The sequence below is a fragment of the Rhinopithecus bieti genome, unplaced genomic scaffold, assembly GCF_001698545.2.
Source record: "Rhinopithecus bieti isolate Rb0 unplaced genomic scaffold, ASM169854v2 scaffold_51744, whole genome shotgun sequence".
Lineage (NCBI taxonomy): Eukaryota > Metazoa > Chordata > Mammalia > Primates > Cercopithecidae > Rhinopithecus > Rhinopithecus bieti.
The window spans coordinates 85193-98461 of record NW_016820159.1 but is presented as its reverse complement, the minus strand read 5'-3'; the positions used below and the strand labels follow the sequence as shown (position 1 = coordinate 98461).

The 13269-nt window shown below is 50.1% G+C and overlaps 1 pseudogene; it reads right to left on the bottom strand.

The window, feature by feature from the left end:
• LOC108520296 (40S ribosomal protein SA-like) overlaps window positions 1–8877 on the bottom strand; it is a 37724-nt pseudogene extending 28847 nt beyond the window's left edge.
• Window positions 8878–13269: the final 4392 nt, after the last annotated feature.

Genomic DNA, 13269 nt, shown 5'->3' with positions numbered 1-13269 from the left:
AAAAAAAAAAAAAAAAAAAAAGTTCCTTTAGCAGTCAGTGTGAGAAAGGAGCTGTCCACAAAGACATTTGCAGTTAGGTGTAAGGTGATATTCAGGAGAGAAAGTGCAAGGCTGCTTTGGGGCTGGTTCTCAGCTTTTGGAGAGACCCGCATGATTTCTGGGCCAGGGCACCTGTCTCTTTTTCCTCAGGACACTCCTGGGAGGAGCCCTGTTCATAGTTGCCCTTCAAGTTTCATTCTTAAAAAAATCTACTTCTGGGCCAGGCATGGTGGCTCATGCCTGTAATCCCAGCACTTTGGGAAGCTGAGGCGGGCGGATCGCCTGAGGTCGGGAGTTCGAGACCAGGTTGACCAACATGGTGAAACCCCATCTCTACTAAAAATACAAAATTAGCTGGGCATGACGGCAGGCGCCTGTAATCCCAGCTACTCAGGAGGCTGAGGCAGGAGAATCGCTTGAACCCGGGAGGCAGAGGTTGCAGCGAGCCGAGATTGCACCATTGCACTCCGGCCTGGTGACAGAGCGAGAGTCTGTCTCAAAACAAAACAAAACAAAACAAAACAAAAAAATCTACTTCTGTTGATGTCCAGTCTCCTTTCTGTGGGAGACATGATCTTTTAGGCATGTTATTCAGATTCTGGCTTGAGGACCAGTCTGTGATCATTGAAGTTACTCCACATATCTCATTTCTGATGCATTTTGTATTTATTTAATTAGTTTTGCTTTCAGGGACAACCTTCTTGATCTAATTTCAGGTTCCTGGGAAGAGGCACCATATTGTTCCCCAGTTGCTGCTTATGGATGGCTTGGAGCATGGCAGGCAATCTAGTCAAGAGGCAAGGGCAGAAACTCCAACACAGCAGCTCCAGGGCCTCCGTTCTTTTCAGCCATTCTGCTCTGTCTTCCCCATAAGTCCCCAAAAGGCTCAGGAACTTTCAATATTCTGCCATTTATTCTCCCATCTTCCAAATTGCTTCTTATACCTGGAAGAAGCAACATTAAAGTCCCTGGTCAGATTACATGCCTGTTTTTGATTAAGAAAATATGGTTACTATCCTCAAAGCTCCAACAAGTTACTGTTTATTGGCCGTCACTACTGAGGATGGGAGTTGGCACATCCGAATCTCTTGAGAATCCTGGGGCCTAAGCGGCCTTTCATTAAGAGAAGTCTGGCCAGGCGCAGTGGTTCACGCCTGTAATCCCAGCACTTTGGGAGGCCGAGGCAGGTGGATCACTTGAAGTCAGGAGTTCGAGACCAGCCTGGCCAACATGGCGAAATCCTGTCTCTACTAAAAATACAAAAATTAGCAGAGTGTAGTGGTGGGCACCTGTAATCCCAGCTACTCAGGAGGCTGAGGCAAGAGAATCACTTGAACCTGGGAGGCAGAGGTTGCAGTGAGCCAAGATAGTGCCATTGCACTCCAGCCTGGGCAACAGAGCGAGGCTCTGTCTCTAAATAAATAAATAAATGGCTGTGGGGAATAGCAGGAGAAAGCGGTCTTCTTTACTGACATGGATTGATGAAGAGGGATCTAGTCCTTGGGTCTATTGCTTCTCCTTGCAGACAGCAGAATCTAGTTGATAAAAGAGATAAACTTTGAGGTTCTGAAGAAATAGAATATTTTAAGACTTAAAGATTGCTTAGAACTCAACTAACACAGCCCCATCACTTTACAGGTGAAGAACCAAGGTCCAGAGGGAAATGATTTGTCCAAGTTCATACTGCCAATTAGGGAATGAGCCATAAAAGGACCTAGCATTCTTTCTACCACCATTCTTTTGGGAGGCATTCTATACTGCCTCCCAAAAGAATGGTGGCCCAGCTTCATGACCATTGGGCAGGATATGAGCCTCTGAGGAGGTGTAGGATAGCACTGATGGTTGTTCTATACATAATGAATAATATGCTAAATGCATAAAGGGTGATGAACCCTGGGGTAAGCTGCACCCCCACATTGAGAGTCATATGATGCTGTGCACCCTCAAGCTAGTAAGAATCAGTCCATAGCGAGAATTGGCGAATTCCCCACTGCATCATGATTTGGAGCTCTTTTGCTCCCCTTTGCTGCCTTCTTGAGGGTTGTCACATATCACATAGAAATACTTCTGGAGCAGAGATGCATTTCTCATAATCTCTCAGATGAAAGAGCACTGGAGAGGAAAGGTCTGTTGGTGCCTCTCTGGCTTGATATTGAGGAACGAAGATAAGGGAACTCACCCTCATAGTGCGTATGTGCCCGGCACTGAGCTTGTGGTATAGTGGAGCGTGGTGGTAAGAACATGAACTTTGGGGTTCACTCTGAGCTCCTCCACTTGTGTGACCTTGGACAAGTCATTTTGACCTCTCTGAGTCTCAGTTTCATCATCTTAAAATTGGATGAATAACCCCCACATTGCAGGATCAAAGGAGACAATGTACAAAAAGAGGCTAACACTATTGCCTGGTACATAGTAGGTACTCATAGTTTGTTCACAGTGGTGGTGGGGGTGATTAGAAGTGTTGTTTAAACACTTGGGTAGATTGGGGCAAGTGGCCAGTCCATGAGCTCCTTGAGAGGTTGTATTCCCAGGGCAGGGCCTGGTAGACAGCCGACTGAACACATGTGTGCTGGGTTTGGGGGTAGGTGGGTGGTGAAGAGATCGGCCTGCCTGGAGCAGAGGGTTAGTGTTAGGGAGAGAGGCTAAGAGGCTTGGCCTCAGTTCTGTAGGCATCTGGGGAGTCACTGAAGTCAGGTCCCTCAGGCCTTGTACCTGAGAATAATTGGGCCAGGCCTCAGAAGCAATCTTGTTGCTGCAGAGGGAGATGGAACATTTTAATAAATGTGATAAGGCATGCTGTGGCCCTGGTCCTCTGTTCCTTCAGGGCGCTGAGAAGGCTAAGGGTTGGTGCTACTGGCATCTGCTGAGCATGTACCATGTGCTGGGCACTGTGCCAGGCTGAGCCTCACAGCCACACCCCATAAAAGGAGTGACTCTCACCGCAGCCCACCCCCAAAGCCCCATTTTACAAGGCAAAGCACTGACACTCGACAAAGTGAAGTATCTTCCCTAGGATTCCATGGCTTGTGAGTAGTGGAACCAGGAGTGCTGTGGTTGCAGCACCCTGTTGCTTGCCTGCCCCACCTCGCCAGCGGGGCCTCCTTTCATTCTTTCAACAAATGCTCCCTTCTGAGGCCCACCTGCTCCTCTCCCTGTGTGTACCTATGTCATTTAGCGCTTAGCATAGGTGGACACTCCCCTCACTAAAGCCATGTCTTGGCTCTCTCAGCTGAGGACAGAGTCTGTGCTGTATTCATCTCTGTCTCCTTTGCAGCATGAGCGAGGGTGGGAGGCCTGAGGTGAAGATGGAGAAAGATGACGAAGGGGAAGTCCGTGTCCCACACGCTCCCACTTTCAACTTCCATGGTCCTCTTCCGTCCCTTCACTGCACGCAGCGGACACCAGCCCCACTGTCCTGATCCTCCCTCCCCTACGCACACACGCGCGCACACACACACGTGTACACGTGTGTGTGCACTTGCGTATACACTCTCACACTCTTCTTTTCTTGGGAAAGCGTAGTGGGAGGGGAAGGGTATGGTTCAGATTTCACTCATTCCCTGGTTCCCTCAGTGATGTCCCAACTCCATTCTCTTCTCTTGCCCTTCTTTTGCCTCTAAAGAGGCCTCACAATGAAAACGGCAGACCAGTGTAGTAGAAAGGAGCCCAGCGGCTGACTCATTTATCCCCTCAACCTCGTTCCCTTCATCTGGAAAATAAGCAGGTTGGACCAGGCAGTTGGCAAAGCCTCTTCTGTGGTGTTAATAATACCTGGCATTTGCCTACCGGGTTCCAAAGGGTTTAATTATCCCAACAGCCCTGTGAGGATCGGCCTCATGTCACAAATGGGGAGACTGAGGCTCAGACTCAGAGAGGTGAAGTGACTTGCCCAGGTCTTGGGGCTGGTAAGTGGCAGAACCAATATCTGAACCTAAGTCTTTCTGTGTTTCAAGCTTGGGCTTTGCCCCTGCCCACGGCTGCTGGCTGCCTCGAGGAAAGCCACGCTCCTCACTGCGATCCACTAGGTCCCACATGGTTGGTTCCTGGTGCCTCTTTGACCTCACTTCTGACCACTCTTCCCCTTGCTCACTGCACCCCAGCACCACCGTCTTCCTCTCCATCCCTTCAGCTGGTGAGGCACTCTACTGTCTCTCAGCCTTGCACTTGCCATTCTCTTCTCTCTGCATGAAATACCCTTCCCCTCATTTTTGTGATGTGCATTAGGCCTCAAGGCCCCCAAAGCCACTCTACCTAGGACAGAGGGAGAAAAGTAGAGAGCATATACTAACTGTTTTGGTTTTTTTTTCTCTGTTTCCCTTTCAGATCTGATGGTGAGAATTCCAGAACAGTCAGGTCAGTACCTCCTTTCTTTAGTACTAGTTGGGAGATGGGGCAGGGCCTGGGGTGGGGGCCTCTGGTTTGTAACTGCAGGATCCATGGGCAGGGGGAGGGGCCAACTCAAGGGTGTCTTCCCTGTTGGTATTAAAGGTGGCTATGGAGTGGAGTGGGAGGGCAGTTGGGGGGTGTGGCAGCTGTGGGGAGGGGGTTCAAGACTGTTCCTTAGTCTTTCCGACACTAGTTGACTTGGGGGCTTGGCTGAACACCATAGGGGCTCATAGGAGCTGCCCAGATGTGAAAGCTGAGAGGTCAGCTCTGGACTCAGGACCTTTTCCACCTTCTCCTCCCGGGGGAAGAGGGCATGATTGATGCTGAGCTTCCCTGGTCTAGCGTTCACATTCCACCCTGAATCTGTGGCAGCCCTGAGTAGTGGGATTTGAATGGACTCTGGATGTAACACATTCTAGACATTAGAACTATACATTATGGCGACAAGGAAAATTTTGTGTGTGCGTGCTTGGTAAAAAAAAATTTACAAGCTTTGGTACATTTTATTTTATTTTATTTTCTGTTTTTTGTTCTTGTTTTTGTTTTTTGGTTTTTTTTTTGTTGTTGTTATTGTTGTTACTGACCCATTGGTAGACATAGTAAGCTTTAAAGATGTGTTCAATCTGCCAGTTGGGGAGGCAGGAGTAAAACTTGGGTAAAGGTAAAGACAAGGGACCTTCGTGCATTTCCCAGGCCTTACCCCATCAGAAGCTTCATGAAGGCAGAGGTGTCAAGTATAGGAAGGCAGAGGATTATATAGGAATGATGAGGGTGCTCAGGATAGGACCCACTCAGCCTTAACATCTAGGCTGGGGGCTTTGGGATAGGCCACTGAGCTGAGCTGAGCCCAGGCAGCAGAGGCACAGATGGGTACAGTCCTTCCCAGCCACAGCTGGCAGTAACATAATTGGCACCTTTGTGAAGAATAGAAAAAGATGTCCCATTCAAGGGCACCCCCTCTGAGTGGCTCCATTGAGCATAGCACGGGTTGGATATCAGCCCCTGTTCGTATCCTTTTGGCTGTGACCTTTTGTGCAAGGCACAACTTGCCCGACTGTATGCAGTAGCCCTGGTCCTGTCATTCAGGCAGGGGATATGGGCTGGGGACAGAGGATGCCAGCATACAGACAAAAGTGTCTAATGAGACACCCTCTGTTCTAGCACCCCAGACAGGGGATCTGGGGTAAACACACGGATACCCAGAGCCAAGATTGGGGCTGTGGGATGAACACACACAGGCCAGCCTTAATGTAATCAGTCCCTTAATGCAATCAGTCCCAGTGTCCAGGAAAGGGGTTTGTGACAAGACATAATTAGACCCAGCATGCAGCCAAGGAGCATGTCACGGGCACAGCTTGTTCTAGCACTTAGGAAGGCACCTGTCTAGCAAAGGGAATAGATCTCAGTGTCCCACCGTGGGTTTGGAGAGAGGCCACCTCAGCTGACCCCGAGCACGGGGCTCCTGCAAGCATCCCCAGTGATGTACCTGCTACTTGTTGAAGAAGAAGATTGAAAACATCTCTAGTTATCAGCTCTTTCCAGCAAGGAAGTTCCTGGGACACAGAGCTCAGGACATTTAATAATGAGCATAATCATAAGTCATGTGATGATATACATTTGGGCCTTTACAACTTACAGAAGTTGTCAGGGACTTTCTTTTGTTTGATCCTCCCAGTGACACTGTAGGTAGAACCTGGGCTGGCCTTATCGTTTTACAGCTGAGGAAACTGAGGCTCAGAGTGGTTATAGGTTTTGCCTGCAGCCAGGCAGCTAATATGTGGATTCAGCTAATATATGGATCCTGAGCCAGGATTCAAACCCAAGTCTGCCTGGCGCCAACCTAGAGTGCTACCCATACCATCACCACGGGAGCTCTCGACAGCCTGGCAGATAATAATCATCATCCTCATCCTCATCCTGATATTAGCAATTATAGCAATCATCATTTGTTCCTCACATACTAACAACTTGGAATATAATGCTCACAACAGCCCTAATAGGCATGGATTACAATCCCTGATTTACAGATTAGGGGAAGAGGTTCTGAGAGAGTCAGTGCCTTGGGCTGTCTGGTTCCAAAGCCAGCATTTAATTTATTCAGACACGCTTCCTGACATCCGTCCTGGGCCCACAGTCAAGGAGGCTATAGGGGCCTAGAGAAGTCAGCATCTGGGAGGTGAGGGTCAAACTCAGGCTATGGGAAGGGGCTAAAGCATGGCGTGTGTGGGGCAAGATCTTGACAACATGGTGGGAAGGCAATTTGAACTTGCAACCAGGGCTGGGTAGGGACCCACTTGTAAATTTTTGAATCCGCTCCAGTTAGGGTGAAGGAGAGCTTCCTGGAGCAGGCAGTGTCTGAGCAGGGCTGTCAGGGACTGCCATGCAGATTTGCATAAGGAGGGTGTCCCCGGAGGTGGGATCAGCTTGTGGAGGAAAGAGAGGGGGGTGGGTTTAGAGTCAGGGAGCGATCCGTGGGGCTAAAATAGAAGATTTAGGCAGGAAAAGAGCAGTAAGGTCAGAATGCGGGTCAGGGCTGGGTCACAGTGACCTTCTGCCATCAGCTGGGAGCTGGGGAAAGTTGGAGCAGAGAGGCGAGGCTCTGTGGCATAGGAAGGGCAGAAACATTGGATCCACGCACAGGCCTCCATTTGGGGGTAGGTTGCTTTCTAGCTATGTGACTGGACAATCTGTTCGTCTCTTGGAATCCCAGTTTCCTCATCTAATAAACGTCATGTGTGCGTGCATGCGTTTGTGGAAGGGGAAGGGCTAGGGGGTAGAAGAAACACCGAGGAGAGGCACTAGGCCTGGGCTTTTATGGGAACTGAATAACAAGGAGAGAGCAGAGTCGGTAGATTGCAAGCCACCCTTGGCATGACCCAGGCCTGAGGACTTCTAAGTATGGGGTGCCAGAGGAAGTGTGGTGTCTAATTAGAGCAGAACAGCTGGTGATGGGGGTGGGGGGTAGGCATGGGCAGAGAAAGGTGCCTGGACTTCTTGTGGATCTCTGAGAAGTTGTCACAGATTTGACCTAAAGGCACCTTAAGCCAAAGTCCAGAGAGGGATTGGCCACGGCTCGAGGTTACAAAGCTAGCTAGCAGCAGACCCTGCTTCCTAGCTGTGCGCTCTTTGCAAAATCACTTAACTTCTCTGGTTCTTAGTTTCTCATGAGTAAAATGGAAACAATAGTCTTGACTTTTCTGGGTTGATGAGAGAACTTAAAGTAAAGCAACGCTCAGTGTGAAATAGTGGCGCAACAAACTGTAGTGTCCTCCGCTTTCCCCTAACCCAATCCGTTGTCATACGCTATATAGTCAGGCTGGAAGAATGTGAAGAGGTGTAGAACTTGAAAACAGAGAGGGCAGGAGGGGCCTGATGAGGCCCTCACCAGAAGATGAGGGGGCCCAGGCCTAGAGGCACTGCTGCAGTGAGGGTCAACCTGAACTTGTTGGCTCTGGGGACCAGGCTGGGGTTGCTAGACACGCAAGGATGAAAGCAGGAGGAGGTGGCCTGTTGCTAGGGAAGGAGGGAGCGGGTGGGGGAGCTGCTGACACCCGCAGAGACAGGGACGTCCCTATGGCAACGGGAACCACTGCAGTTGGAGGAGAAGTGGGAGGAGGAGCCTCCCACTCTGGGCCTCGGTGCCCCAATCTGTCCTACAGGAGTTTGGATTAGATAATCTCTTGTTTTGACCTCTTGGCAATCTGGGATGGCCAAGACCTCATGAACGATCCGTGGCTCTCCCATCCACATGTCCAAGACACTACCCGTCCCCAGAGCCATCCAGCTGCGTCACCTCCCATGATGCCTCCCATTTGGCTCAGCCTGGTTACCCACCTTGCCCTGTTCCTACCACATCCTTTGCCTGGAATCTCGCCACTAACTGCTTCCCAGTCTGGGGTTGCTGCAGACACAGATGAGCCAGCTCGGGTCAGCCCAAATGGGAGCGTGATGATGGGGTAGACAGTCATTTTGTAAGGACGGAAGTCTGGAGGAGTCAGAACTGGATTCTGACAGTGGACAGAGGAGGAGGTACCTTTCCAGAAAGCCAAAGAAGGGCAAGAAGGGGTAAGAGATTTCTCTTCTCCTCCCCTTCCTCTCTGTGTTCTGCCACCGCCTGGCCCAGCCCCAGGAAGTGGGTGACCCCTAAACTGGCTGAGTGCCTGGTTGGCACCGAAATAAACTTGCCTTCTCTCTCTTCCCCTCCCCTTGCCTCTGTCCCCTCTGTCCTGGCTTTAATTAGCAGCCCTGGGGATGAGTCACTTGGCAGCTGGGGAGGGAGGCTGCATGGAGCTCAGTGAAGCTTCGACTCCTGCCCTGAGCCTTACGGACAGCACCTCTGTGTTCATGCATGTGGGTGTGCACTGCTGCATGGCAGTGTGGCTGTGAAGAGCAAAGTGCAACACTGCATGCTGGCACGTGGCCCTGCATGTCAGGGGGTCTGCAGAGAACCATATCGGGTTGCTGCTGCGTTTGTTTCTGTGTACCACTGAATGTCAGCATGTGTGAGCGTGTGGCTGGAGCGTGTGGCTGTGGTTGTAAGTGTCAGGGAACAAGGGAGCTTCTGGGTGAACAAACACAAATGCTGGACAATTGCATTCACCCCTCTACCTAAGTGTTCTTTATGCAATTTTGCTTACACAAGCCCTGCACTTACATTCCCAATTTTCACTTGTCTTAGTCTGGGTACACTTTGTTGTGAGGAATGGAAGCCCACTCAAGCTAGCTCAAGAATAAAGGGCTAATGAGGGGGACTATTGTGAGGCTACATTTCACAGAATCTAAGAACAGTTAATGAAATACTGCCAGGCCTCACACCAACTGGAAGTGGGACCAGGAAGTCGAGGACCAAGGTTGCTGTCTCGCTCTCTGCATCTCCTGGGCCCATGTCTCATCTTTCTCCATCTCTCATGGCTTGCCTGGTCCCTGTCATCTCTTTTTCTTTTTCTTTTTTCTCTTTTTTGAGATGGATTCTTGCTCTGTCGCCCAGGCTGGAGTGCAATGCCATGATCTTGGCTCACTGCAACCTCCACCTCCCGGGTTCAAGCAATTCTCCTGCCTCAGCCTTCCAAGTAGCTGGGACTACAGGCGTGCGCCACCATGCCCAGCTAATTTTTGTATTTTAGTAGAGACGGGGTTTCACCATGTTGGCAAGGATGGTCTCCATCTCTTGACCTCGTGATCCGCCCACCTCAGCCTCCCAAAGTGCTGGGATTATAGGCGTGAACCACTGTGCCCCGCCTATCATCTCTTTTTCATGACCTTCTCTCTCTGGACCAGCCTCCTCTGCTTGCCCATGGCCTGACATGGCCACCAACTTGGAAGCTATATGACCTTTTCCAGCATCAGGATCCGCCCCTCCTGCCATTGAACTGCAGTGATCCTCCAGCCTGTTGGTAACACAAGGCGGCAAGGGGCCATGTGAGATAATTGATTCCCTTAGAATTGGATGAGAGGAGAGAGAGAGAAAACACTTGGTACTTCGTGTTTCTTCTGCAGTAAGCACAGTTTTTATGTGTACCCAAGTGAGGTCAGAGCCTGGTCGGCTCAGAGGCAAACGCTTGTAAGATTGTTTTTGGTTCCTATTTTATAGCAAGATGACCTTTGCTCACTGTGCTTTCAAGTTCCATATCCTTGCATCAAAACATGCTGTTTTGTCTAAAAGTGCCCTCTTATTTTATGCCGAAAAAGCTTTTAAATGTACAGTGAATATTACCATTGCTACCAGCTTGTGGTAATTTTTCATCACCTCAGAGCAACTGGTATAAAGCTACTGATGGGGCAGCTGCTACCCAGCTCTTGGTGGCCTCAAGAATTTTGACATTTTATGAGTTCAGTGACTGAATTTATAGTTATCTCCAGTGTATAATTACAAGTACACATTATCAATGTTATCAGCTTGATGATGGAGCTTACTTTTCCATTAATACAAACCCTGCAGGTTTTACATTAATTACAGAGGGAATTAATGACCCTTTAGACAAGTTTTTACCTATGAATAAAGAGTCTGGAACCAGCCGTGCCAGTAATGACTGTTCTCCAGACACAGGAGCGATGTCTACAGCTCTGGCCTCGGCCCTGGCCTTCCATCCTCTGGCCGAGATTAGGGGCTTCCCACCACCTCCTCAGAGGCCTCCTGATTCTGGCCTGGCACACAGTAGGTGCTGTTACTTTTAATAAAATTGGTAGTTTTATTATTGCTGTTAAAGCCATCTTCCATATCTAAATGGTAAACCTACGTGGGAGACATTATCCCAGGTTCTGGGCAGTCTCCTTCAACTCCTCCCCCTGCCCTTTTCTCACTGTTCCAAATAGTAATAATTGCTTTGAGTCAGAAAATGTCTGCTAAATATCAGGTACTATTACAGAGCACTGGAGACACATTATCTTTAATCCTTGTGGCCACCCTGCTAAGTAGGGGTGACTTACAGGTGGGGAAACTGAAACCTAGAGAGGTAAAATGACTTGCCTCAAGTTGTCCATCCACACATCCATTCATTTATTCCTTCATTCAAGGATTTATCCAGTGCCTACAATGTGCCAGACGCTGCTAAATGTGACTGATGGGGTGGTGAGTAACAACCCTGCTGTGATGAAGCCCACTGTCAGGTCAGGAAATAGACAAGGAGACAGACAATTACAGACAATTATAAGGGAAGTGCAGGGTGCTGTGGGAGCACCATGGAAATATACCCAACCCAGCCTGAGGGCCAGGGAGGCTTCTCCAAGCCGACATCTAAGTGGAAGCTTGGAGCATGAGCAGAAGTTAGCCAGGGGAGGGGTTGGCTGGGGCAAGGAGAAGTGCAGAGTGTTGCAGGCCAGAACTGCGAGAAGAGTGTTTGGCACCCACATTTGTGAAGAACTAAAGGAGTATCTGCAGTGAGATGGCACTGTCATGAGAAATGGTCTGGTCTGGAAAGGGAGCAGAAGGTTTATCGGGAGGCTGGAACTGTGGCCCTGGTTGCTTAGGTCCAGAGCTGAGGAGCTGCAGGACCCAGCAACAGTTTCCATGTGACAATCGTGGGCCTGGGAGCCTCCTGGGTCTGCCTGGCCAGCAGCAGGCTGGGATTCTAGTGGCCACAGTGCCCTCTAGTGTCCACTGGCCCACCTTGCAGCCTCCACCTCTGTCCATTGTCCCCCACCATGTGTGACCGGGTGCCCTGGTGCTGAGTGCTGGGGACACTGGGATGAACAAGACACAGAGCTCTCACAGAGCTCCTGACAGAGGAGGGGCAGCAGGCATCTGAACACAGTGTTGAGAGAAGCCAGCTGAGAGAAGAGCAGGGTGGAAGGACACAAGGAAGGTGACCCAACCTGCTTGGGTGGGGTCAAGGCAGGTTCCCAGAGAGCACAACATCTAGCTGACTTTTGAAGAACAAGGGGGAGCCAGCCAGGTGGGGAGATGACAGTGGGGGCACAGTGGGACAACAGAGGTACTATTACAGAGCATTTGACACAAATTCTCTTTAATAAGGCTTGGAGCAGCAGAGTGTAGCTGAGAGTTGCAGGTGCTTCTGTCTGGGTGAGGTGCAGGTTGAAGGTGGGGAGAAGGCTGAGACTAGCTGGAGGTGTGGGATAGGGGCTAGCTCACGGAAGGTTCTAGGATGCCTGCCACCCGCTCATCACGGGCACTTAGCGAATGGAATCATGTAAGAAGCTTCCTTACCCTTTGGGATCACAGACCCATGCGAGGATCTGATCAAAGCTAGAGGTGTTCTCCCCGGAAATTAAAGCTTTTCATACAACTTTAGGGGCTTCAAAGATACTCCCCACCCCACATGTCTGTCCACAAACCACAGGCTTCCAAACTGCTCTTCCTATAGATATGGAAACCCGCACGGAGGCCTCCAAGGCTCTACATGCTGGGCCCCCACCTCCATCTGCAGTCTCACCTTTCTCCCCTGCACTTTTCCCACCCCACCACGTGAGCCTCTTCATGCTTGCTGGAATTACCACCTCAGGTCCTTTGTCCGGGTTGTTTCCTCTGCCTGGAATGCTTTCCTGCTGCCATCTCTACATTTTGCTCAGTTGAATTGCATTAGTTGGTGAATGTCTGTCTCCTCTCACTTGGCTATAAGCTCTGTGAGAGCTGGACATTGTCTACCCTTAGCCACTGCTGTATCCAGCACTGGGGATAGTGCCTGGGCCACAGTATCTGTCAAATAAGCACGTGAAGGCCCTACCAGTGCCCCGTGGCTGGGTCAGGCTCCTCACCCTTCATTCCTTCCTCCCTTCAGACCCTGGTGGGTCATCATCTAAGTCTGTTCAGCATGCTCAGCTATGACTTAATTCCAAAAGTGGTCCCAGGTTCAGGGATATTTTCTTAGAAATCTTCCTCACTGTCCCTGAAACAAGCAGGCTTCCCGTGGGTCTCCTCTGCCTCTCTGGGAGAAGGGTCAGACTCAGGTTCAGGCTGAGACTCTTCACCATGTGCACACTTTGTCTACCTACCAAATCCCTACAAGAACTGTGAGGTAGGAATTGCCACTCCTCTTCTATAGATGAGCAAACTGAGCTTCAGAGGGCTTACCCAGCTAAAAAGTGACAGGGCGAGGACTTGTGCCCAGCTTTACCAGGCACCAAAGTTTAGGTTCTTTGTCTCACCAGAGAGGGAAAGGGGCTTACCCAAAGTCACACAGCATCATCCCTTAAAGCTACCACTACACTTTCTTTTTTTTCTTTTCTTTTCTTTTTTTTTTTTTGGACAGGGTCTTGCTCTGTCACCCAGGCTGGAGTGCAGCAGCATGATCTCAGCTCACTGCAACCTCCACCTCTGGGGCTCAAGCGAGCCTCCCAAGTAGCTGGGACTACAGGTGTGCGTCACCACGCCTGGCTAATTTTGTGTTT